This window comes from Mixophyes fleayi, chromosome 1 (assembly GCF_038048845.1).
Source record: "Mixophyes fleayi isolate aMixFle1 chromosome 1, aMixFle1.hap1, whole genome shotgun sequence".
NCBI lineage: Eukaryota > Metazoa > Chordata > Amphibia > Anura > Limnodynastidae > Mixophyes > Mixophyes fleayi.
This window is the reverse complement of record NC_134402.1, coordinates 329,702,845-329,730,153: the sequence shown is the minus strand read 5'-3', so window position 1 is coordinate 329,730,153 and position 27,309 is coordinate 329,702,845.

Genomic DNA, 27,309 nt, shown 5'->3' with positions numbered 1-27,309 from the left:
TGCTGCTGCAGCTCCTGCCTCCACCTCTGATCCTATCCCTAGGAAGAAATGAAAAAAGACCCCTGCAACAAAGCCTCTCCCTGAGGCTGGAACCTCTGCCTCCACCGCCCCAGCTGCTGCAGGACAAGGGAAGCCCAGACAGAATGCCCCCCTGAGAACTCCCACCCTGGAACCCTGTATGAGGCAGATCATCATCCTGAAGTTCAAGGAAGTGGATGGAAGAGTTTAAGATATGATGGCTGAGACTTTTAGAATGAAAATGATCCTCAATCAGGGATTCTTCAAGGCTGAAACTCTCAGCGTGCAAAACTACCTGAAGGGGATCTTCTATATCACCTTCGCCTCCATAACCATCTGCAAGATATACTGGGAGGCGGTAAAGTCAGCAAGACCTGAATCCTCATTTGCTTGATTTGTGGGAATCTGTCCCATCCAGAGACAGAAAGAAGGGTGACAGTCTCCATGAGAGAACCTCACACAGCAGGCAAAGATATCACTACCTTGCAGAACCATTTATGCTTCCTGATTAAGGACCCATCCAAGATCCTGGATGCCAACAGTTTTTGGACAGGCAAGTGACCCATCATTGTCAGGCTCAGGAAAAATTACTGCAACATTGGTTCTCAAGCAACTGCCATCAAGCTTTGCCCTGGGCGGCTCTGCTGGCATTTTTCACTATGCTGGTCAGCCAAGGAATTGCAGGAATTGGGGGAAAGCTGACCACATGTGGAGAAGCTGCAAAGTTTCAGCGTGAAGGAATTGCAGAGTGGCAGGGCACGAGACCAAGCACTGTCCGAGAAAAACATCATGCAACTTCTCCATGGGATCCATCGGGGCTGACTCTGTAAATTATAATTGGAGCCACCCTGATGGCTTAGTGCATTCCTGGATTGACTTTGTGTTTACCCTGAGAGCAGTAAGGCCGAACAGGCATGTCATGGTTCCCTGCTTCTTCTCAGACCACGGGCCATTCTCTTCAAGGTGTTCTCTTGTTTTCCTCCTGGCCCAGTCTCCTGGAAATTGAATTGTGCTCTGCTGGAGAGGCAGGATGTGTTAGAGGAGCTGAGGGATGCCTACATCACATGGAAGAATGATAAATGGGAATATGTTAAGGTCAAAATTCGTAGTTTCTTTCAGGCTAAGGAAGACAACTGGCGTGTGAGAGAAAGAGAAACTTCAGGAGGCTGAAAAGACAACTGCAGTCCCTGTTGGATCTCCAACTTTGTGAAAGATGATCAGGCGGAGACCAAGGGGGGCCTGAAAAGGCACTTGGAGGAAGAATCCACATGCATCTTCTTTCATTCCAAGATGGAGAACCTGAAAAAGAGAGAAATGTAACTATTTTTCTTTCAGAAAACTCCACTCCGGCCACACGCCCCTGACTGAGCTGCAAGATGAGACCAGCATTTTCAGAAAGGGGAAAGAGGGCATCATGGGAGTCATCACAGACTACTACAACAACCTCTACTCCCTTAGACCATTGACACAGATGTGGCTGATTCATTCCTGTCAGGAAACAAATACTATTTATCCAGCACGTAAAGAAAGCCATGGATGCCCCCCTGGCGTTAGCGGAACTGCTCTCTGTCGCTAGATCTTTTAGACTGGGTAGGACCCCGGGCAGTGATATTCTCCCAGCGGAGCTCTATGTAGCGCTGTGGGACCTCATTGGCCCGGACCTGCTAAAACTGTATGAAGGGATAGTGGAGGATGGCAGAATGCCTCTAACTCAGAGAGAAGGACTGATCACGATCCTGTATAAGCAAAAAGGGGAGAGATGTGACGTTAAAAATTGACGTCCCATATCTCTCCTGAATGTGGACTACAAGTTCCTTGCCAAGGTACTAGCCAACAGGCTAAAGTTTGTCATTGGGCAGATTGTTCATCCGGATCAGACTTGTGGCATTCCTGGTTGCAAGATTGCAGATAGCCTTGCTCTGCTGAGGGACACGGTCCATTACATCAAAGATTGCCATGCATACGTGGCCCTGGTCAGTCTTGATCAGCAAAAGGCCTTTGATAGTGTTTCTCATGATTTTATGCATAGGGTTTATGAACAGGATTGGCTTGGGAGAAATGATTTGTTCATATGTTAACCTGATGTACCTTGACATTCACAGTTCGTTGTTAGTGAACAGCTGGAAGACTGACCCCTTTTTCAGTCCTTTCTGGGGTCAGACATGCTGACCTCTTTCACCTCTTCTTTTAGTTTGTTGTATAGAGCTCTTCATGAGGTGCATCAGGCAGAATCCAGAGATAAGAGGCATTACTGCACCGAGTCCAGACCATTTAGAGGCCAAGTACTCGCTCCATATGGATGACGACACTGTCTTTGATGACCAGCGTTCAGTGACAGCACTCATCCAGACCTGCGAGAACTTTGGCCGAGCTTCAGGGTCAAAGGTCAAATGTGGGAAATCAGGGGCAATGCTTTTTGGGGAGCGGCACCGGTAATCCTGCATTCCCCTTCACAATCAAGTTAGACTTTATCAAGATTCTTGGAGATTGGTTTGGTGAAGAGGGAGCGGCCCTGAAGTGTTGGAAAAAGAGACTGGCGACAGTCACACAGAAAGTTGTGGAACCTAAGAGACCCTACCATCGAAAGGGAAAGCACTGGTGCTGCGCAACAAAATTTTTCACATTCTGCAGTACACGGCCCAAGCTTGGCCTCCTCTTGCTGCCATGTGCAAGACTATCCCAAGGACAGTATTCCACTTCATCTGGGACTCCAAAATGGACAGAGTGAAGCTGGCGGTTATGTACAAGGAGCCACTCAAAGGTTATAAAGAGATACTTGATATCCCCAGCATGCTTTGAGCCTTCTTAGTTTGTAACTGCATCCGCAGGACACTCATTGAAAAGAACATTTGCTCTGCTGGGAAGTCCATGTCTCGCTTTTTCCTCCTGCCTCTTTCAAGATTCCTAGGCTGGTACAAGTGGGACAACTCTTTTCCTTACAACTGGACTACACCTTGGTTTTACCTTGATGTTGGACAATTTGTGAGGGAGCACCATCTGGAGCAACTTGTAGATGCCAAAAACTGTCCACAAGCTCATCAGAGCTACAGACGTTATGGAGTCTGTTCCAGAGCTCCCTGCTGCTACAGCAAAACATGTGTGGAAGAATGTGGCCTCTAAGAGGCTGACTAATAGACATAAAAACATTGCATGGTTGACTATCGAGGGGGTCTGCCTCTGAGGACATTCATGCACTCCCGGAACATGGGCAGATATGTCCATTGGCCCCTCTGTATCACCAGAAGGAAAACAGCACTGCATATTTTATGGGACTGCCGGAGACCTCATTGGAGGCCCTGCAGCTCATCTTTGATCAATATAGTGCTGCCTTTTTTATAAATTGAACATTACCAAATCAAAACCTGTTAACATTCCCTTGCACCTCTACAGCGGAAGTTCCCCTTCGTGTTTGTTCATTATTTCCTACCATTGAAGACAATTTTGTCCCAGTGCTTTTGCACCTTACTTCAATGACCAAGAGATGGATCAACTCCAAGGTCTGCTTTAGTAGCAAGGAATTGAAATTAATGTATTTCTTTTGCACTATAACATATAATGTCCTTAAGCTGTACATGGACCTCCTTTATAAGCTAATGCTAACCAATGTCTGAAAACAGAAGTGCCCCTTTCTGGCCTATCAATATATGACCCTCTCTTAGCAACAGGGTGGTTTAGCACTTCCCAATCTAAACCTCTACCAAGAGGTCTGCATACTGACACACCTCAGGAACTGGTCCCTTCCCTCTAATGCTTAACCATGGGTGGAACGCGAACAGGACGTCTGTCCAGCCTACCCTCTAGTAGACTAGTAGATTTGCTGTGGACCTCTAGAAACACTCGTCCACTACCCACCTTCTGCCTCCTCTCCATTTCGGATGCTCTGCAGACTTGGGATAAACTAATAAGTCGACATACGAAGTTATCGCTCCCTACTCACAACATTTATCTTCTGGCCTTCTATAAACTCACCCCAGAGCTCAAACTCACTACCTGGCGCTCCCGGGGACTGACTTGTCTTAAACACCTATATGCTCAGAACCTTCTCCTCCCCTTTGCCCTAATTCAGGAGCGATTTGGTATTCCTACCAAAGATATGTTTAAGTATGCCCAAATTTGTCACTGAGTAGGATCAGCCTCTAAATACCCTCACTCCTTGTCTTTACCACCTGCCCAAGTGCTGGGCAGACTGATGAAGGCTCCAACAGGGGAGGGATATTTTTTGGCACCAGCATCTCCAATCTTTTATCCTACTGCTTAAGACCACCTCTCAAGTACATTGGAAGTCAGACCTCAATCTCACTCTCTCTCCCCAGCAGTGGGAGATTATTTACACTACCTTGCATTGTACGTATAAAAGTATTAACCACACTGAATGCATGTTAAACTAGTTAACAGGCTTTATCTTACCCTGGCCAAGCAACATGTCATCTGGCCCTCCCAAACGAAATTTTGTTGGCGTCAATGTGCTCAAATAGCTGTTATATTTCATGTCTTCTGGACAGCCACTTTGGCGGGAAGTGTTTGATTTCATATCTATAGTCTTGGGGGGGGGCAGTTGACCCAGACCCGGATGTGGCGTTGCTCCAACTTTATCCCACCTCTGTCCTTAAGTATGATCTGGATCTTCTAGGTCGCTACCCTAGTAATCCAGATAGCAACTAGGGTAGCGATAGCTCAAAATTGGATGGCAGCTATTCCCTCTACCCTGTCCAGAATCATCTCCAAAATCTAGAACAGCATTGAAATGGTTATGATACATATGCCCTACTCCACCTCTGCTTCAGCCCCTATCATGAACGGGTTTAAGTACATCATGGATGGCGCAGGTGCAAGGAGAGGGAATTCTTGTACCTCTCCTACCCATTCACCCACCGATTTGCTTGAATCCCCCTGGGATGACTAGTGGACCTCCCCATGATGTGCCTATGAAGGTTTACATTACTACAATCTGCACTGAAATGTCCATTAGTTTTGCATTATCTTGTCTTTTTTCTTGTCTTGTTTGCTACGGATAGTTATATGCTGTAATACCCATTGAGCAACTACGCCCCCCTCTGTTTGACTCCCTCTTATTTTCAAATAATTTGTAAAGATTTCTCAATAAATATTATTGATGATAAAAAAAAATGCCAAAACATTTTTCATCACAACCTTTGCAACCTTATAGACTGACTATAAAACACCAACCCTCAATGTTTTGCTCATGTCTAGTTACAATTGTTTATCTGCTGTTTTTCAAACACATGCAGGGGACCAAAGTGGTCTATGAATTCTGAACCATTACATTACCTTTTAAACAGCAAATTAGAGGCTCAACTCAAACTTAAATTTCTGATCCATATTAGTGTAAATCACTAAATAATTTCATTGATTTTTTCAGGAGCAGTCTCATAAAAAAGAGTAAATGTAACAATGAACTATTATTACAGTCAAATAAATGGAATTCCTCTATGGTTTTAAACAAAAATAATGGACCATGGACCCATGTTTGCAATCACAATATTTGAAAAGACAAAAATGTCCCTAAAGCATAAGTAAAGCTCATATCTTTACATGGTTAAAATATGATAAAATTGTCAGTTTACTAAACAACATAATACTGTAGGTAATTTATGTAACCTATGAAAACAGAATAGCATATGAGTGAATGTAAGTGCAATTTGCATAAAAAATTATAGATGTATATAGGCAATAAATTAAGATACTAGTGCATTAATAAGTGAATAAATGAGAAACAAAGATTCCTAAATGGCAACTATATAAGCTAAATGTTTCAAGTTAGTACAATAATAACAGTCAGATATAAGTAGTTCAGCGTCTTTAACATGCAGGGATTATAATCAATCTGTGATAAATGCATTTACTCATATACAATCACTATAATATTCCTCTACTTCATATACCTATGAAACCTATCCCCTTCAAATTCAATGAGTAAACTCCTATATATTGATAAATGATCAGTATTAGTTCAATTCAGAGCTAATGTTTAACTTGTTGATACGACTAGTTCCAGCTGTAGCATTTTTCTAGAATGGGTAGTGACCATCAATAATGAATTACATCTTTGAAAAAGTTAGCTATTAGCTAAAGAAACGCGTTAGGTTTGTTATTCCCTATCATCTGGAGATCACTTTTGGAAAGAAAGAATACCATCTAATATATCACCCTCATAACGCTAATTATAAGACTGTGTACTTTAACATCACATTTCGTTCCCCCTTGTAGAGGAGCATAGAGGATTTAGCGCTCCTATTGTTTATGAGGAACCTGGAAGAGACCTACAATAACCCTGGGTGCCGAGTTAGGTGATATTTCCATGGTTCTATTACAGATATTATTACACTGTTGTAAAACGTTTTGCGAGAGACTGTACTACAAAGTTATATATGAAAATCATACACGGGTGAGATCATTCCCATTTAAATAGAACTTGTCCATTTGGAATTAAGAATTTGTATTACAGATCTGTGTTTTCGTCCTGATGGTGTACTGGCCAGACACCTAATTAATAAGACTCTATAGAGATGTGTTAAAACAACCTGTTGAGCTCATTACACGCTATATACTGCAATACTAATTGTACTTATTATATATGTTTAAAGGTTGAATTCATCATATGTTACATATATGAGATCTGTCCATTTTTATTGAACTTTTGATTTAATAAATTATTTTTACCTCTTTGGACGCACCCTGTTTACTCTGTTTATACTTTAAATTTGGAGATTGGCAATCTCACACAGGAGTTGCGACAGGAGGAAATAGATTTATTCTATTTATGAGAATATAAGGAGTTTATACATGGTTGTAGCAAGGATAGTCTTTTTGTTATTTAGCATTAGCTACATATATCTGTCTGCAGCACAATGTTTCCTATTCTCTTTCCTCATGTTAAACTATCGCATAAATGTCTCTAAACATCAATGTTTAGAAGCTTTTCTCCAACCCATTGGTGAAAATTGCTTTTGTACCTGCAATTGAATACTACTTGTCTGTTTGTTGAATCCAAAATAAGTACGATAAAGTTAATAGTTTGAAGCCTTCTGGTTTCGCAGGAACAGTTTTAGAAAGTTGTATCTGACAGCATCATTTCTTCACTGGACACTGTGTCTAGAGCAGGGGTGTCCAACCTTTTAGCTTCTCTGGGCCACATTGGAAGACGACAAGTTGGTTTGGGCCGCACATAAAATACAAACAATATATACCAAAAGGGTATGTAATGGGGAAGCCTAGGTGACCTCCCGAACATCATCATTGGCGGAACAAATTCTAAAGCACCATACAGCAAGGAATAGAAACACTATTAACCACTATTTGCCAAATAGATTTCCTTTATATATGTATTTTCACTGGAATTTGTACTTGCGTCTTGTCACGCAACACCAAACGAAAGTGTATATGAGATCTAAGAAGCCAAAAAAATGCACATCTAAGGGAAGCATCAAATGTGGTGGAAACTCATAACTCCTCTTCCATATGTTGTTGTGTTCTCCCCACTCTCACTGCATTTATTAAGTTTGTTCATATTTTCCTTATTACATTCACCTTCTTATTCTGTTACTTCTCTTTACATTTCTCCTCTTTGGTATAATTCTTCTTGATGCACTGCTGCTGATCGCAAGTTCGCGCTGGTGACTCCTCTGTGCTGCACTTCACATTGGATGTTGGGCGTGACGTCATCACGCCCACCATTCACTGTGAGTGCCGCACGGAGGAGGAGACCAGGGAGGGAGCCGGAGCGCCAGCTGACGTGACCGCTTGACCGCTAGGTAAGTATTCTCTGGGCCACATTTACGGGTGCGCTGGGCTGCATGCGGCCCGCGGGCCGCGGGTTGGACAAGCCTTGTCTAGAGTATCTCCTGCAGTCCTGGTAGCTCATGCTATCTGTTGCTTTTCCTTGTTCTCTATCCTACTTTCTTCTGTCAACTGTACTTCACTCACTTATATCCACTTTTACTTCAACAATCCCTGCTTTCCCACTCTAAATTACTCTGCCTATTACTTCACTTTCCTGGTCTGAAATTCTGCTATGACTCAAACTGTCCATGCAGTAGTCAGAAATCCTAGGACTCTCTCCTTGTTTCTTTTGCATATTATTCTTTGTTCCAAGTCCTTCTCTTCAGGAACTTTTTTAAATCACATTATTTCCCTTTTTAAGCTCTCTTCCTTATAGTCCCATTCTGTTCCTGTCCAAACTGACTTACTAAATATATTTATTTTCTCTTAACGTGGCCTCTTTTCTATCCCTGTTAACAACTTTCCTATCACTTTTCACCTCCTGTTGTGATTTCTGATCCATTTTTCTATAATCACTATTCCATCTCTCTCTCTCTTACTGCTCTCCACTATATATTTCTTTTTCCAATTAATCCACAAGCAAAATGTATCAAAGTGCTATTTATTCAGTGATTGGAAATTGCTGCTAATCGCAACACATGTCAACTATCTCAACAATCTCAAATGTAAAAAATATACTCATTTCTGATTGGTTGCAAACTTAACATTGTAAAATCGTGTGATTTTGACCTCACCAACACCCTAAAAGTCTGCCTACTTTCTTATTTTAGTTGATAGTGGCTGCAGGAGTTAGAGTAAGAATATTGGAGAGAGCAGACAATTGGTGAATAGAGCAAGAAAGATGAGTAAGTGTTTAATTTTGGGCACCTGTTGTATATATTTACTTGTCTGGTCTGTAAGCTGTTGATTTAAAATCTGAATTTGTTGTGTGTTTGTTCTGTGTTTCTGGTGGTGAAAGGAAGGAGGGCCAGTGGGGAGGAGAAGAATGATAGAGAGGAGCAAGTAGGTGAGGAGGGTTATGAGCTTCAGAAAGAGGCAGGGTCTTCTGCTGCTAGTGGTAAAACTAAATCTGTGAGCTTTAGCTTTGAGGAAAACTGTGTGCTTGTGACAAACATAGTGCCAGTGTATAACAGGCTTTTGGGAAGTCAATTTTTGGTCTTCTGTATGTACTGCTGTGAATGCAGTTGATCCTATTAAATGATCCATAGAGAATTGTAGAAAGTGCATATCCGATATAAAGGGAAGGGCAAAAGAAAAAATGTCAGCTGAAAGGAGAGCTGCAGCAAGGGCTGGTGGGGGGCTACCCTGGTCTTACAGTATGCCTACTATGAGGCAAAATTCAAGCAGCTGATACTACGAGAGATCATAGAAGTGATACATAGAAGGGATACACAAAGTTTCCCCATTTAGGCAACAACATACGCAACCCATAAAAAAGGAAAGCGTGGGTATTATCTGCCACTTTGCTATTTGTCATAGAGAATGAATGGCATCTGTTCGTATACACTTCTGCCCTTTGACGAGATGGTGGTCTCAGTTCAATGTGTGTGCAATCTATGGCCCCCAAGACAGTAGCTGATCCAGAGAGACTATAGGAAGCTACCTTCAACTCATGCTAATCAACATCCAGGTTGGGAAGCAGATATATGTATGAAACAGTTTGGTGAGAGCAATTAAGATAAGTGACTGTAGAATGTTGGTTGTGTGAGCCCTACATGCATGCTAGGACATTTGTTGGCAATCAGTTGCAACTGTAAAAATGCATTTTATGCACGGTAGACATTAATAACATCCTGATAAAAGTATTTATTACCATATTATTAACAGATGACAATTATTCTTCATACTTTATTTTCTTCTCTGCATTCTTATGGAACTTTATATGTCATATATTTATTGGACGTATCAAAGCAGAGCGCACCTAGACCCATATTCAAGAAGAGACATTTCTTAACATCCGCTTGTTTCTGAATACAAACATGTGTATGCCCGTTCTAAAAAAAAAAAAAATTACATTTGTTTTGTGTGCCTTAATAAACCATTTCCATATTGTTTGGGATAGCACTGGTGCATAGGAGTTAGGAGCAATATGGTTTCCAGATCAATTATACACAGTTTGCTTTGGGTTATTTGTGCTGCAGCTAAGCTCATGAATATGTAATGAATGGTTGCTTTGTGAGTATATAAGCACCTGGTTCCCAGACCTTGCCTTTACCTTCTCTGCCCCAATTAAGCTATAGGGATTTACTCATTTTGCAGCTTTTGACCTCTAGGCACTATGTGGGATCGACCATAGCCACTAAATGCCGGGGCTGAGGGGTATTTGTGGATATATAATAGACATATAGGCAAGTATCTCTTAACCACAAAAGGCTTTAATTATAAAAAACAAAATACACCATACTGCACATCATAAGTAGTATAAAGGCACAGGAAGATACAATGTCATATACCCACTGTTTTCCCTGGAACCCTACTTCTTTGAGCGGGCTTTGTTCCATTGGAAAATTGCTAGTCTCCCACTGCCCACAAGGCAGGGATCGGGCTCCAATGTCAAACTGCTTCTGACAGGCACACAACAGAGTCCGGTCCATGGGGAAAGATCCCATAATCCTCGCCAGCTCTGTCTGATCTTTCATGAGGAGAATCACACTTCTTCCCCAGCCCAGTCCCACTTTAAGGCTGGGTACAAACTACAAAAATTTTCCCTTGATGAATTATCTATAATGATTTTACTGGCTGATAAAAAAATATACCGTTCAGCAGACTATACACGTTTTACAAGATTTAGCTTCAGATCTGTGCTCTTCATCTGTCTTCACCATTGGCTGAAAAGATCATGACTTTGTAAACTCTATGGATAAGCTGATCATGAGTGCATACACACTGCAGAATTGAAATAACATTGTTCCATCATTGAACCAGATATTTAGTTCAGTTTATAAATCAAATGAAACGATACAATGAGCTTTGGAATAATAATCGCTCATTGTTGCAGTCTACAGACTAATGCAATATCGGGCCAGACAGTGGTTTATTGGATGATTAGCCCAATAACTGGGTAAAAACCCTGTGGTGTGTACCCAGCCTAAAACCCCAAAAGTTCCCATTCCATCCAATCCCACTATCGGAGGGGAATCTCATACCACAACCAATAGAAGAGTTGAGACATACCTAAATGGAGTAGTCTATTATGGTAAATTTCAACCCCAATGCTGAAGACAACATGCAGTGATTAGCTCCAGTGAGTTGGAAAGTTAGCAAAGGTAGTCCATTGTTCCTGGTAGGGGTTAGATTGATGTATTTGACAGAGATTAGGGAAGTATGGCTTAAATGATTTTTAGTGAGCTGAACATGCTACAAGGGGCTCTCCTTATTTCCTGGCTGGTACTTCTCCTCTCTCCATTACCCTGTAGTCTTGCCCATAATGACATTGATGCCCCTTTTTATGCCTCTCAATCAACAACATGAAAACATCTAATGACAATGGTACCTTCAAAGGTCTGGGGATCTGACATATGGTGGTGTGTAAAAAAAACAGTGGAAGTGACACCATCATTATTGCCTGTGAGAACAGGAGATCACAAGCAGAATAATACTATATTGATTGGTGCCAGGGACCCCCCATCTTACCACAGAGAGCTTCTCAAATTACTGCTGTTGAGCTAGATACTTGTATGTATTATCGGGTGGGATAACAGTATTACTGCATTATTGGTCTAGAACATAGGGAAGATTATGATGGTCAGTCATTTTTGAGTAGACTTATGCTTAATAAATTCAACATCTGTACTCGAGTTCCAGGTGGAGCTCCAGTGCTATTCAGCAAAGGGTTCACTTGCCCTAGAGGTGAGCCCATACATTTTTGATTTCTCGTGCTGTGGTCAAACAGAGCAAAGCCAATCTGTATTGGTTGGTGCCGACAGGCCGTCCGGGCTGTTATTTGTAATGAGGATCTGCAAGGGGCAGATAAGCAATGTACATGTTTTTCATCCATGTGGATTACAACCAGAAAAAAGAATCCCCATGGATTTATGTGAATAATAAATAGGTTAGGAATTGTGAGAGTCTTTATTCAAAGTAAATATTTTTATGGTATTTGTATTTTTTTTATGTGGCATTACAGGTCTTAGCTGCCCTAGATGCCAAAGCATGCAGGCAATTGTAGTTCTGCAATTTAGGACTTTCTGTCACCAGTAGTGCCATGTGCCAAAATTGTATGTGTATAACACTTTATTACCCAAACACCCACTGCACATGGTGGGTGAAAGTTCCAGTGTTTTCAGCACAGGGCTGTTTTAATCCTCGGGAGGAGACATTTTTTTACATTTTCTAGTGGGCCCGATTCCCCTAGGGAACTCAATCCTTTGCTAAACTTGCTGGTGCTGGATCCCATTATCATAGGGAGACCCCACACTATGGGTTTCACTGATATAGGGTGACCAACCCAGCCTGTCATAGCCTGGCTTTGTCTGCGGCTTTTTTTGCAGTTCATCCCCTGCAATTGATGTCACCTGCCCAGGCTATGATAGTTGATGCTTAAATCATTTTGGGCAGGGGTGGGATACACCTTTTTTTATGAACCATGCAATGGCCATGCTTATCAGGGATCGAACACTCACAACAGATTCACCTCCTGACTATCATATCTGCGGCTGTTTCCAACTCTGCAATTACGTAAACATGCATTTGTTGTACTTGCCCTACACTTATCTGCTATTTAATTTATGGGCATGAGAAGTATGTAAAACAGTGATGGATTATAAGATGTTACAACAGTTCTCATTGATAATAGTCTCGTTGCAAGAACGGTATGATCGGGATGCAACAGTTAAGTGATAGAACTATCTACAGAAGCTAGAAGAGAAAGTAAGGAGTCACGTACATTTTCTGAAGCATGCAGAATCTTAGTTAAACAGAGAACATGTACTACAAATACAATCCGCATTGAAATATGTGTGCACATGTGTGCAACAATAGTGTGTGTATTATTACGCTCTATTCTGCCATGTTATATGATTGCATGCAATACAGCAGAGTTATCTTACACTATAAGCTGGCCATGACTAGTGATTTAATAAAATATTCTTCCATTAGCCTGTCAACAGCAGTAAAGTTACAAAGAGGATTTGAGTAAGATGCACATACTGGTCATGAAGCAAATAAGAGAGACACTCAGTCTATTGGAATCCACAATTGCAGACATGCCATACAGTGATTGCTATATACTGTCATAATTTCTCATTGTACAAATGAATAATAGTTGTAGACCTCATCTGATCTCAGAGGAAGAAGAATGTAGAGGATGGTCACTCATTTGTCCCTAGTATAGCATATATGTAATCAAATTCATCCCATACACTGCTGCAGTTTAAACAACAGCCAGTACAGATGAACTGCTGTAACTATCATAATCAGTAGTGGCAGTACATTAACTTTTTTTTGCATTTTTTTAATTTAATTTAATTTCTGTTTTTCAATGGATTACTGATGTACAATAAATATATAATAGAATACTGAATATAAAAACATGATTGACTGGTCTAGTTTAAATTTGTGGAAGAAATGAAACAATAACTAAAACATATATAGTGTTAAATGAGGTTGTGGGGTATGGGAGGGATGGAGGGGAGGGGGACTACAGGACAGGGGCCAAGAGTTTTTGCAATTGTTATTTGGTCTTGAGGGAGACTCTGAAGAAGAAAAGGGAAGCTAGTGTTTTGTTGAAAATAATATGAAAGCTAGATGATCAGGAAAGAGTTGGAAGATATTTTTGGTTTTCTTTGGAGATCCAGGGAGTCCATATTTGTGTGAAATTGTCTGGTTTATCATTTAGACAGTAGGTATTTTTTCTTCCATACATGCAACATGTCAGATGATTTTTTTAAAAAAACTTTAATTTTGTTTAAACCTGCTCCTATTAACATCCCATTCAGATAAGAGAATGGTGTCTCCTTAGTCAGTTTCATTCATTTGTCTACTTACACGTCAGTGTGTGAGAAGAAATCCTAACCAATGGTTTATTACAGGTATAGCAGACTACATTGTTATGCTCAATGTACTGTAGCATAGGGTTAGCTGAAAATTCCTATCACAGTTTGATTTATATAAAAAATCATGCATTAAAACACCCATCCCACATAGTCATAGGATCAGAATACTAAACATGAGCAAGGTTAGGATATTGCATAGGTTTTTATTACATGAGAGAAAGATATCAAAAGTTTGGAATAGGAACTGAATCACATGAAGCCTGTTCATAGAAGAATATTTTATAAGCGATATTGATTAAAATTATCTGGACTTTAAAATAGCATTTTTGAACAGCAAAAAGTAAAAATTAAAAAAAAGTAACAATTCAAGCAAATTTACATTATAATTGAGTTTCCTTGCACTCAAATGGCCTGATTCATCAAGGCACGTATCTGCCGAATTTGTTCGTAACGCACACAAAATCACTCTGCTTGTCACCGGGCCATATGCAACTAAAGGCAGCAACGTTCAATGCATCTATGTAGTCAACGGACAATTACTACAGCCTAGGCTTGAACTGTGAGTGAACGTGGCAGGGAAGGGGCCCATAGTCAGTATACAATAAGGGCATGCCAAACTCGAGCGAGTGCAGCCATGTCAAATTCAAACTTTGGGCATCTCAATTTAACTTTCTGCTGTATCTCTTACTCCATGAAACAGCAAATGGAAGAGGAATAGCAGAAAGGGTAAAAAAATAAAATAAATAAAATAAAGGCAAATACATTTAGGTGCAGATGTAATGAAATAAAAATATAAAAGCCAATAGTAAGTTAAAATGAAAGAAAAATTATTCAATAGTCTTATCTCTTGCTCCAGCTACAGGGCTAGTCTAAGTCCTGAGTACTAGTGATGACAGTTTCGTATGCATGCTAAAACATGTGTTTGCAATCAGGTGCAACTGTAAAAATGCATTTCAAGTTTAGTAGACATTGAGATCCTCCTAATAAATGTATTATATGGAGGAAATATATATATATATATATATATATATATATATATATATATATATATATATTTATTTTTTAAAACTGTTTTGTCATTAATGCTTATATTATTAACAGGTAACATTAATTCAGTAGTTTTCTCTTTTCTGTGCGTTCTTTTGCGAATATATGTTCTTGCAAGGTCTTGTGTAGTAGAGCAGAGCAGACATACACCAAAACACATCAATGCATGTATCTTCATATCCATTACTTTTTTAAATCACGAGTAAGCAGAGTTGTGAATCAGGCCCATTCCTTTTAGTTACCTATTTTTTTTTTTTTTTTAAATATACTAACCAAAAACAGCCAACGTTTCCACAAACTGAAGTTTCACACCTTTAGGAGTTTCACACCTTTAAAATGTCACTATCAGGGGAGCACTAGCTGACTCGACTCAACAACCTATTTTAAAGGGAAAAAAATTCAGGTGGCCCAGCCCAAAGTAGCCCACTATGGGACCAGCTCGGGGGGCATATGCCCCTCTGCTCCCCCAGCCCAGACTGCCCCTGGTCACTGTATCCTGATGGATTGTGCACCAGTAATTCAACATGCGCTGCCTTATCACTAAGTACTGACATATTTTCTTAACAATAAAATTAATCATACACAGTGAAGGTCTGAATATAGATGGCATTGTTATTAGTTAGTGTACCTCATTTCATGCCACTCCCTCTCCCTCCCTCCTGTAAGCTCTCTCATGGGCAGGGTCCTATCTACTCTTTGCTTCATGTCAATCCATATTGTCTGTATGTTCTTGTTTACATTGCATGCTGTATTGTGCTATTTACTATGTTACGTATGTGTATTGCTGAGTTTGCTTTATGCTGATATTATTGTATTTACAAATAATTTCTTTATGTATTTATATTCTATTGTTGCATCCTTGCTGTATGACGCTATGGAATCTGTGGAGCCTGATGATGATGATGATGATGCCACTGCACCTGTATACACACACACAATTAGATTGCCATTTTATTAATTAATAGATCTCTAATCAATGCTTATTTTTTAATCTTTTACTTAAATGTATGTATTGTAAGACCCTCATTTATCTAATTCAGGAAAATAGACATTGGGAATGATTTTAATGATTGTATTTATATATTTTGCATTCACAAATTAGTTTGTTTACTTGTACCTAAATAGACACTTGCTTATCTTGTCCAGAATTAGCAAAGGCTGTTATGCCATGGAAATGTGGGTATGTCTTCAACATTGTACAATGTCCCCTTTTAGCCCATTTTAAGAACTCCTGTAAATAGTTAAATCTGTAACACATAAGGAAAGTCCAATTGGCCATCATTCTAAGCACACAACTTCTCATTCACATTGTATGCTATCTTATGGAGTGAATTTGCATAGCATCCTTTATAATGGGTGGTGTCTCAAGGTAGAATTTTTTTTTTTTTTTTTACTGTTTTGCATATTTAAAAGTTTGTTTTCCTCTACACCATGTTTGGCTTATTTTCTTACATGTCCACATCTCAAATGACTTGTTGAATTGGAGCCCATTTCCATCAAGTGGCACTAATCACAAGCAGATATATTGCTCACCTTTGTGAGCTTTATTGTTATTTATGGTATACACAATGGATACATTTTCTAACTCTGCTTTAAGGGATTTTCTGCCATCTTAACGATTCTGCTTGAGTGCTCTAGAATTCCCTTCATATACTCAGTGGCTGTGATTGAAGACAGAGAGAATATAAATTTGAAGAGGTCTTTTATGGAGTGATGCTAAATCGATCTTTACCATTTATGGTTTAAATAACCCCTCCTGCATTGCAATGCATCATATAAATATAAAAAAGACATGGATGGATAAATAAATAAATAATGTTTTGGCTACTGATTTTTGTCAAATGAACACTTTAAACCACATTATTATGTCATTAAACAATCTAGGGATAAAAAGACTGATAAACATGTATAATGATCCCAATACATCTTTTTTTCCTTTGTATCCCTATATTTTCCTTTTTTTTTTTCTTCTTTTCTGATATAACCGTAAAGACTGCAAAAATAAATTAATGCTTACAATAATGTTGGCTACAATTTTAAATGTTCGGTGATTTACCCATAACCTTTAAAAAAAATAAAAGAGCAAATAATTACTTTATATTTATACTTGTTCCCAATGAAAGAAGTTTAAATTCACTTTTCATCTCAACTTGTGACATAAATTGTTTTGACCTTAGATGCTAATTAAGTCTTCATTAGTTGACCAAATTTGCAATAGATCAGTGCTGGCTTTGGCAGAGTATTTTAACAAAATGATTTCTTACATTACTTTGTTAATCGCCTTTAGTCTGATTAGATTTATGCTGGCTTGACTATCCTAATTCATAATTAAATGATTGATAGCAAACACAAGCACACACATTTTAATTTGGAAACAACATTTTCCATTAAGTGAATAGGTCATAAAAAGAAAAAAAAAAAGAATATGCATACATATATGCAATATTTTGCCATTTCCCTTGTAGATAAATAGATCATACAGTGGAATGGACTCCATTTATACATGTACATTGCACATTGGACTGGATATGGACTGAAAATTCACATTGGACTTGTCTGTATATGTACCTAAATGCATTGGACTGCACTGTTTATGGACCACAAGTTTTTCCCAATGGTGTACAATACTTTTCAGAGGTCATTGACGACTTGCAAAGCTACTGAGACATTGGAAAAATGTCTTTGAAGATGTCTTAGGCTCATTTTGTACAAGTGTTCCTCGATTTGTGCATAAATACATGTGGTTGCCGAACAAAAAAATGCCTGGATAGCAATCTTTACAGAGAATCAAAAATTTACATCAGCCGATAAGTGTAGTTGGACTCAGTGACGTTTTTTTATTAAATTGGTAGTCTAGCGTTGCAAATCTGTGTAAAAACAAGATTTAATTTTGGGGAGATAATTAAAACGAGATAAAGGAGTGGAGTGTACATTTTTGTGGGTGTTTCTTGCTTTACTAAATGTTGCAAATACATTTTCACTCTGCAAAAACACTTAAAATTGTGCACTTGACACTTGAATTGTGCAAAAGCTCAGACCTGGTGGAGATCTGGGGCTAGACTTACTAAATGGCGGTTTGGTGAAACCACCAATTTTCTGCGATTTTTCTGCTGGTTTTAAAACTGCTGGATTTACAGAAGCCCAAACCGCCTTTAATACGGCCAGAACTAACATTTTTCAAAACCACCACTTTACAAATCACCATCCTGATTTTAAAAATGATTAATATACAAACCACCAACTTTACTAAGTTGGTGTTTCCAAAACCGCCACAAAACAGTCATCTAAATGGCCAAAATAAAAGGGTGGTTGTGAGTGGCAAGATAGCTCAAACTGCATGCCGTTTGAGCTATTTTGCCATTCTGAACATAAAAGAAAGCACCATTGACAATTATTTGGGCAATCATTATTTATTTATTAAGGGGCAAAATTTATTTAATATTAATTTATGGGGGATTTTTTTTTTTAAGGGGACACTATTATAACATTTTATTATGGGGGACGTTTGAATATATAATAATATTAACTGATTGTTAATGGTGGATAAAAATATTTATGGTGCACAATTTGGCATAAAATAGTGGCCAAATAATATAATAATTTTATCCCCTTAATATAATGAATAAATTCCCCCATAAGTTAATATTAAATTAATTTTGCCTCTTAATCAATAAATAATGATTGTCCAAATAATTTAAATGTTAATGTTGCCTTTTCTTATGCTCTGGATGGAAAAATAGCTCAAACAGCATGTTTGAGCAATCAAGCCATTCAGAAGCAGGTATTAAATCTGCCCTGTTCTGTCTTGATGGCAGTTTGGACAAAATCAACAATGGTTTAACTTTTTTAAATCCACACAAAACAACAGGAAATCCGGGACTGGGTTAAATATATAAACTAGGAATGATAATAAATATATACACAATTCACAGCTGTATAAAAAAGGACCTTGCTAAATGTCCTTTCCAAAAAGTTTTAAAAAGAGAAAATTACAGCACTGGAAAAAAATTAACAATCAGTTCAATGAGAATAAAGATCATTGTTAAACTCACTCCTACTTATTCCTGGCAATGCTCTATGGAAGAAAAATATCAAAGTGGTTCTCATAAAGACACTCTATTTTATTATAACACATATATGCATGCAAATTAGCTTCCATATGATAAAACAGTTAAAAGTTTATAAGACACTCAATGTAATATAATCACAGGCACACTGAATAACAGCTCTATATCATAATACAAGGTGTAGATAAAACAAAACCTATGTTATTCTTAAATAATAAAACCATGGAAATATAAAGTTATAATGTACATGACTAAATCAATACTGTCCCATATAATTCATTGGTTTGTAAAGGTATATTTTTTCTACACTGGATACATAGACAACTTATTATTGATATGGACTGCAAATCAGGAATTGTTGTTCCCAGTTATGGAGACAATTAACACATCTAATAGACCCACAAAATTAAAATTTCAATTCCATCCTGAGATTATTCACTATTTGGATGTTTGGATCAAGATAAAATGTGATTAACTTGTAGCGAGCATATATAAAAAAAAACAATACCTTTCACTGGATAGCAGTTATCAATAATTTTCACTGGATAGCAGTTATCATCCTGCTCCTTTAAAACATCGCCTTCCATACTCCCAGATGCTATGAGTTCATAGAATTACCAGCAATATTACAGAATCGGAGAAAGAAATGGATACAATAAAAACCAAGTTCATCACTAGAGGCTATGCCCCTAAAACTCTTCAGAACATTAACAAAAAGGTCCTTGCAATACCTAGTGCGCCAGACTTTACAAACCAAGCCCAAACTTAAAATGTCTACAGTGTTATTATGGGTCCACTCATATAGCAACTTTACTTATACAGCAACTCAAGTCTAATTTACAGACAGATTATGAATTGACTGCTTAACAGCATTTTAGGAACATCCCCAGTTATACAAGGGGCAGATACAGTAATGAAAACTGATGTCACTGAACCAAATCAGCGTTTTACACAATAATTAGGTTTTAAATCCAAGGTTGGAAGCTGCATCTGAACCACATGTTGTTATTTGTAGCCTTTTACAACATTTGGGAAAAAGTACAATTAGTTTCCCATTAACTTGCACCAGCAAAGTATCTTTTGTATATAATAGTTTGCCCATGGATTCCTACAGCAATACATAAATCTAACCTTTTGCCCATTTTTTATCCCCACATATTTAATCTTTGCATCCGTGGGTTGATGATACACTGATTTCTTTATGCTATAGTTATTTGTGGGTTGATGCTACAGAAATCTCATATAGTACTTTTGGTCACTAATATCTACAGTCTATTTGACTAAATTTTGTTAATTTAATTTATATTAGTTGCTGTTCATTTTGATGTCTACAATACTATATATCCTTTGAGGTAGACATACATTATGATCATCTAAAATGCCATATACATTTTAACTGTCTTATTGCCTTTTTTATATATTGCACGCATGTTATTAGTTAGAGTGGTTTCCTTGACCACTGATGGTGCATCCTAGCAGATTGATGACGTCAGTGCTCATTCGAATGGCTTGGCGCCTCTTATTTCACGCACCTGGGCTTGGTTTTTTTACATATAGGTGAGTGACTTTTACTCTTTTCCCTTGTACTAACAGAAGTTTCAAACCTGAAATGTTGATTCAAATCTGCAATGTTCATTAAACCATTTTCTTTAAGCATATTATAGTCTGTAATTTCCCAAAGTGTTGCCTTATACCGGGTATTTGCTCTTGTTATAAAAAGCCAAAGGTTATTTGGTTACGAAGGGGTTAAACATGTGGTGTTTTGAAGCCCTTCTATTTGTTTCTGCTTTTGTGTTTAATTTGTCAAATAACTGATAGTACTTGCTGTAAATAATCTATGTAAGTAGTTTAAAAGTTATTGTATGCAGGTAAATTCATAAAATGCTTTTTAGATAGCAATTAAATCAAAAGACCATAACATGAATAATAGTTTATATTGCATCTTTCCATTAGCTGGAATAGATATTGAGAATGTCATTAGGTTTAAAAAAGAAATCAATCAAACTGATTAGGTACCATCCATCTATGCAGCATAATTATAATAGCAAGTGTCCTAAAGGAAAGCACAAAATCAATTTTTGAAGAATACTGTATACATAGTATAATGTATGTAATGGTTATGTTTTGGGAAAAGGGCATAGCAGACAGGCATCAGCACTTCAACTGCACCATGTTTCCAATGAAGTTAATTCAGTCTGCGTTACAGTACACTAAACAAAGTTCTGTAATCTGCTGTCCTCATATTTAATACCTTCATGGGAATGTGATACAAACTTAAGCAGGGTTTTTACTTGCACACAGAGCCGTAACTTAGAATTCTAGTGCCCTGGGCAAGAAAGACAAATGCCACCCCCTAGCCCTCAATTTTAACCAAATTAACCTAAAAAATATTCTTAAATTGCGCCCCCTTTCAGCGTTGCGCCCTGGGCGGTCGCCCCTGTCGCACAGCCCTAGTTACGGCCCTGCTTGCACATGTTCTACATTTTTATCTTTAAGAAACTGATTCATACTATATAATTTGTCAGTTGTATACAGAGGTGTTCTAATACAATATAAAGGCATGGCATGGAAAGACACTGTACTTCACACAACTTACTTACTCACTTAGGGACTGATTCATTAAGGATCTTAACTCAAGAAACTTCTTACTTCAGTCTCCTGGACAAAACCATGTTACAATACAAGGGGTGCAAATTAGATTTCTGTTTTGCACATAAGTTAAATACTGCCTGTTTTTTCATGTAGCACACAAATATCAACTTTATATTTCAGTGTACAAATAAGCTATCAAGTATTTGTGTGCTACACGAAAAAACAGGCAGTATTTAACTTATGTGCAAAACAGAAATCTAATTTGCACCCCTTTCATTGTAACATGGTTTTATCCAGGATACTGAAATAAGAAGTTTCTCAAATTAAGATCCTTAATGAATCAGGCCCTTAGTTTGTTCATGTGCTCACCATTTTAGGTGTTGTTTGCCAAATTAAAAAATTATCTATTGCACATGATTGAGCCTATCCCTTTGTAGTTTAGATAAATAAATAACAGTCCAACCCAATTATGTCACATACAGTAACTAACTGAGAAATTGATAATTAAATGAGTTGTTGTGTGTTAAAGCAGTTAAAACATTTATATTGCAATAAGACAGTATACTTTCAGAACAGAATGCATCGTGGAAATGATGAGAAAAACAGGTTTAGGCATTTGCAACAATTTACTTTAGATTCAATTAACTCTAATGGAGTTTAAAAAAAAGTTAAAAGAAGTGGACATAGCTTAAAATGTAACATAAATTCAATGGCAAATTTCCAGTCATTTTGGGAATTACATACTAAATATTTTTATGGTGCATTTTGTCCTAACTTTTTGTTTCTGATTGATAAATCATTCATTCATTTTCACCCATTTATTTATTCCTACTATTTATACCACTGTGATATGCAGTTTGAGACAACTCGTAATTCTAATATATATCTGATATACAATATAGTAAGATCTTTGGCAGGTTCAGGCTGAGAAATTATTGACTCTACTCCTCCGAAAGAGTACGTGTCTGAGCGCTCCATCTGTAATGTTTACCATGCCCCCTCCTTTTGTTTAACAAGGAGATTGGGACAAGGTTTAGTGCACACAGCGAGATCAGTGCATTATGTGACAGGCACTCTAACACGTAATTTGTTTAAAAGTAATGTGTCCATCTGTATACTGTACTATAAACTTCCTCCATGTTTGGCAAAAGCGAAGTCACAGCTGTGGTTATGATCTAATTACTGTACTTCTACTAGGAGTAAACTTCATGTATCTCATTCTCCATTTTATTTAACAACACCCAAATATGTTCAGCATTCATCAAAGTGTCAGATTCCCGGGCTTGCTGGTACTATTCAAGTGCACATGTAAGTGGCATAATATGTATTTGTATTAATATTATGATAACAGCATCATAAAATAAGACAAAAAACTATAATATAAATGTCTAGTGGCGTATGTTAGTCTGTCTGTGTGTGTGTGTGGAAAAAATAAAACCAAGCTGCAGCGCCACCTGCTGGGCGGAGTTATACACTGACCTACTAAATTCTTAGTGTGTGTGGGAAAAAAAATTCAGAAAGGGCTGTAATTTGGTATACTAAGATGTTTTTAATTTGTTAATTGTTAAAAGTGTTTATAAAGATTTAAAAAAAATATATATATATTTCTTGAAGGAGAAGTGACAGTTGGGAGTGGTTGGTGGTTGCCGGGGGTGACAGTGGGGAGTGGTTGGTGGTTGAAGCCTGGGCTATGGCCCAAATGCATGACAAGAACCTTTTTAACACCTTAAGTAGCTTGATTTGACTAGAATGCATGAGTATCATGCACGGGTTAACTTGTGTGTATATATATATATATATATATATATACATTTATGTCTTATTTTATCATGCTAATATCATAATATTAATAGTAATGGGACCAACAAAAAATGCTATTCCACACAGTAGTGCCCCAGTTCAAATAATGACAAAGTAGTGCCCCCAATTCATGCCATGCCTCATAGTTATGTCCCCAATAAATAGTATGCCACATAGTTGTGCCCCAATAAATAGTATGCCACATAATTGTACCCCCAAAACATTGAATGCCACATAGTTGTGCCCAATAAATAGTATGCCACATAGTTGTGCCCCCAATACATTGAATGCAACATAGTTGTTCCACCATAAATAGTGTGCAACATAGTTGTGCTCCCAATATTATTGAATGCCACATAGTTGTGCCCAATAAATAGTATGCCACATAGCTGTGCCTCCAATACACTAAATGCCACATAGTTAAATCCCAATACATAGTATGTCACTTACATGTGCCCCCAATAGATGTTATGCCACTTACATGTGCCCCCAATAGATGGTATGTCACTTACATGTGCCCCCAATAGATGGTATGCCACTTACATGTGCCCCAATAGATAGTAAGCTTCATACTTAACTTTGGAGTCTTCCATTGCACAGCTGGCAGCTGCTGCACTAAAACAGCCAATGATGGCCAAAACTGAGCTGCTGCTCCATTTCGGCCATCCACGGCTGCTTTAGTGAAGCAGCTGCGGAGCGCCAGCATGCCAGACAAAAGTGGTCTGCGTGCCATGTCTGGCACGCATACGGGGGGTTGTTGACCCCTGCTATAGATGCTATTTACAGCTGGGATGCTCCCAGGAAACAGTGAATATCTGATTTGTGAGTGGTTAGGGTCAAATGGTCAGATAGTAGAGTTGGAGGAGAAGAAGAGGATGCAGGAAAAACTTTAAGGTTGATACTCTAGAAAGAGGATATCATTTCGTATTCGATCTTGTCAATGTTATACTTGTAGTAGGTGTTGGTGTTGGAGGGTTGACAAGAGATTGAAATTTATTAAAGAGGAGATTGATAGTTGATTTGGCACATGCCCTATCTCAACTAAATCTGTCCCTATATTTTAAATTTACCTCCCCCTCCAATGCAACATAGTTTTGCCCAGGTACAAAGGTACTCCTTTTTCTGCTTTGCTCTCCTTAATGACTCAGGCCCACATACTTATTTGTTACAGAACTGCAATACACAAAATATTGGAACTTCACCATTAATGGCTGCTTTTTGTCATTTTACATAGGGATATGTTGCTAAAATGTGACATCACTTTAGTAAATTGCAGAGGTGCTACAAATGGAGAGAAATTGTCAAAAAACACCTGTGACTCTAACTAATGTGTGATTTTACTATTGCCATATGTTTTATTTGAGCTACAAAATGAAATATAAAGTTTAAGAATATTTACTCAAAAGGGTGCTATTGTAAAAGTGCATAAATTAGTATCCGTCGACAGAGTGACAGATATTGTTCCAGCACTCCCTGACAGGTGCTATCAATAACATGTGTGTTGGATATGGATATATTATACAGATATGAATCATACATACACACATATATATATATATATATATATATATATATATATATATATATATATGTGTATTACATATCAGGTGAGCCACATCTGACACTATCATATCCTATTGTTTACCAACCTCGATCTATAGAGGGTTAACAAATGAAAGATAAAATGTTTTGTTTATTTATTTTTCCTAAGGCATACAATTAACATGAAGAAAAAAAACATTTAATGATCCCGTATATACCCACCAGCTGTTTGCTTCTGTTCGTTCCCATAGTGAAACAGTATTATAATTTGATTGACAAAAATGTATGCCACATGAATCTGCTGTATTCTCTAACACTGGCTTCCAAGAGAAGTTAAATGACCACTTGTTTAAAATATCCTTAACCAGAATTGCCAAGGCAGTATAATGCTCTCATTTTAACCAAAAACCATGTTAACTTAATGCCTTTGTTTGAGGAATACATATGGATATTTACTCAGTGTGACCCTTATGTCTGTACATCGTACCGTGTAAGGCTTATTGCCCTTTACCACTCACCTATAGCCTGTGCATTATAGGTTATTCCCTCTGTAGGCACACATGTGCAGTGTCGGACTGGGGCATGAAGGGCCCACCGGGGGACTGCAACGCTAGAGGCCCACCAGAGGGGGTGTGGCCAGCCATCATAGAGGCGAGACCAGACACTAGAGGGGGAGTGGTCAGCCCACGAAGGACAGCTAGCACCATAGTGTAGTATATAAAGAATGTAGTGTGCTCATCCTTCTCTTTTAAAATGACAGGCTGACTGCGCACTTAGTTACTAACCTGCTCATGCTCCTCTGGGCGGTTGGATATCCGGAACTCCTACTCTCATCTGCCCTGCTCAAAGTGAAAAACACACTACCGCGCAGGTTCAGAGAGCCCAGACGCGACTCTCTGCACCTCTGTGGTAGTGTGTTTAACGGGAGTGTTTGGCAAAAACGGGGAGGGGGGGGAGAGGAGTTGTGCTCTACCCCTACTGAGCAGCATTAACACAGGTTATCCCTCTCTATGAACTAATAATATACTGAAAGTTAAGCGCTCATTGACTTATGTATTATTCCAAGTGTAATGCTAATAATAAAATTTGTATTCTTTTATCTTGAATACAATTCGTATTTTTCTATATCTTGTATTAGGCTGTGAGCAAGAGGCTCGGTTCAATTAGTGGGATAACATTTAATGTTAGTTTTATCACAATTTATTAAATCCTGGTTAAAATACATGAAAATACATTAATATAGACAAATAAAATACTCCAATTAAACCACAGTATTTATATTATGAGGCATTGATTTCTATATACATACATATGGTATGGCATCAATTGAACATACATAAAAAATCAGACAAACCTAGGTATATAGACCTGGACTAGTCTAGCTACTGGGAGGCAAATGGCAGTGGGTATAAATGCTGCATTGATCCAGATATAACACAGTCACTGATATCTCAATAAAATAATGTTCATAGCATACAAGTCCAGTAGATGGGAATTGGTATTTCTTTAAGTCTCTGCTAGTGCAATATAAATATTCAGATCACTGTCCACATATATCACATGGTTATTGCTGCGATGCTTTCAAATTTAACTTTGTTTACTTGCAGTTTCGATGTATATAGAGATGGTGGCCGGGTACCCAGTGTGCTGAAATCAGAGGATGTTTCTTGTGGTCCGTGCTTGTTACTGTTGGAGAGGAAGGTGCCTGCGTTCCACTGTGGAACGCATCTGTCCCTTCCTGTTCTCGCGTATGTCCAAAAGATGAATTGTATGCAAGTCAGGAGTCAGCTGTTTTCTTAGCTCCTCCCTAACAACGGAGAGGGCGTGGCTATAATGTGGCGGGGCCTACCGGTGGATAGTCCTGCTGCCCTGCAGGCCAGTCCGAGCCTGCACATGTGTAATACACAACCTAGTGTTACACTCTTACCACATACGGTTGAATTTGAACATGTATTCCTCCTATTAAGTGTTTTTGCTAGATATACACTTTAATTATTTAACATGTTTATTTTCAACATGCCTTCTATATTCTTTCTGTTTGCATGTATGCACATAAGCAGTGCCGTAACTAGACATTTTAGTGCCCTGGGCGAGACAGGGCACCGGCGCCCCCATCTAAGTGGGCGTGACATTTACCGAGTGGGTGTGGCCAGCCTAATGTGGGGGTGTGGTTAGCACTTTACTGAAAAAATTCTGTTACACATATTTGCAAATGCATGAAAACTAAATGCTTGTATATATATTTATATCTATATAGATATATGGCACTGGTTCTATATTAAAGTACAAACCAAATTATTGATATTAGAAGACAGCCGGAAAATCAAAGGGACATTGTCTCATGAGAGATCTTAATCATAAAGGCACTGACAGAAGCAAAAACAGGATATTTTATAGGGGAGAATACATGATTTTTATAGAGGTGGAAATCAACTTTCCCTTTCACCAAA